The sequence below is a fragment of the Pinus tabuliformis genome, chromosome 9, assembly GCF_031772625.1.
Source record: "Pinus tabuliformis cultivar Carrire ecotype Pingquan chromosome 9, CPIR1, whole genome shotgun sequence".
NCBI classification, from domain to species: domain Eukaryota; kingdom Viridiplantae; phylum Streptophyta; class Pinopsida; order Pinales; family Pinaceae; genus Pinus; species Pinus tabuliformis.
In genome coordinates, this window is record NC_142307.1 from 810,916,235 (window position 1) to 810,917,618 (window position 1,384).

General features: G+C 42.0%; 1 pseudogene; it reads right to left on the reverse strand.

The window, feature by feature from the left end:
* Positions 1 to 287: 287 nt before the first annotated feature.
* Positions 288 to 740, reverse strand: LOC149151274 (DEAD-box ATP-dependent RNA helicase 15 pseudogene; annotated as a pseudogene).
* Positions 741 to 1,384: the final 644 nt, after the last annotated feature.

Genomic DNA, 1,384 nt, shown 5'->3' on the forward strand with positions numbered 1-1,384 from the left:
GCACTTTACAACCCACAATGCAACAGAAATGGTGGCATTAATTTAAGGACTTTGCCTTTGTAAAGGCCTGAAAATAAGCAGAAATATCCCAAGTAGAAGTAGAAGAGAAAATTGTTAATTGAAGTTAGAGGAGGAAAGGTTCTTCTAAATTTAGAAGTGCAATAAATTTGGTAGAAGAACTGGCATATGAAGTTAAGGCATATGAACAGAAAACAAAACCAGACCATTCCAAAACTGAGATGAATGAGAAGGATAATTATTGCAGACACCAGAGCAGATTTCAATGGCTATGATGGCATGTATGTTGATGCTTCTATATGTGTTGGGAGTGCCTTGATATCAACTGCAAAACGTTCTTGAACCTGCTTCAGTACATCCTCCTCTGATGAAGAAGCAGAAGAAACAAAGGTAATTGCAAGACCCTTTGTGCCAAACCGTCCAGCCCTTCCAACCCTGTGCAAATAAGTATTTGCAGACTCAGGCATGTCATAGTGGATAACAATATTAACTCTTTCAATGTCAATTCCCCTGCCTACCAGATCAGTTGCAACCAGAAGCCTCTTATTCCCCTCCTTGAAACTTTTGTATCTCATCAGTCTTTCATCCTGCTGCATTCCAGAATGAGTGCAGGTACAAGGAAAGCTGCACCCCACCAGCAGCTTGGATACAGTCAAAGGACACACAATAAACAAACCAAACGCAGAAGATAGTCTTCCACAATTTTCAAGTATTGATATCATTATCTGATTGGATACTCAAAGTAGAAAAATAGACAGATACATTCAAACTATTCACGTTTAGTGCAAATATGTAAAATGCAAAAGGGCAACCATTACACTACAAGGTGGGTCAGTGCATCTCAAGAACTGAACTCGAAATCCGAGACCTTGGCCCTCATGTCGTCGCCCAGAAGGATATTAGAGGGCTTCAGATCTCTGTGAATGAAGCTCGTCTGTGCAAGGCTGTGCAGGTACTCAACTCCGCGAGCGACATCGAGGGCAATGCTAAGCCTCTGTTTCCATTCTAGCGGCCTCAGCCTGGCCGCCACCCATTCAAACAGATGCAGACTCAGCGGCCCCTGGGGCATATATTCGTACACCAGCATCTTCTCCCCGTGGTCGATACAGTACCCAAGGAGACAAAGCCGATGCGCTGCTCAGGCAGTTAAGGAGTTGCAGCTACCTCAACATAATCCAACGACTCAAGATGGCTCAATCGTCTAACATATCATCTAATGGTGCAAAGTAATGACACGTAGGCAGAGAGCAAAGTTGATTTCAGAGAGAAACGCCTTACGGCGTAAATATTTCAAACACTAAAATACTTTAAAATTAGATTATTATTCTTTTATTATATTATATACATTGCAAAAACATCTCGGGTC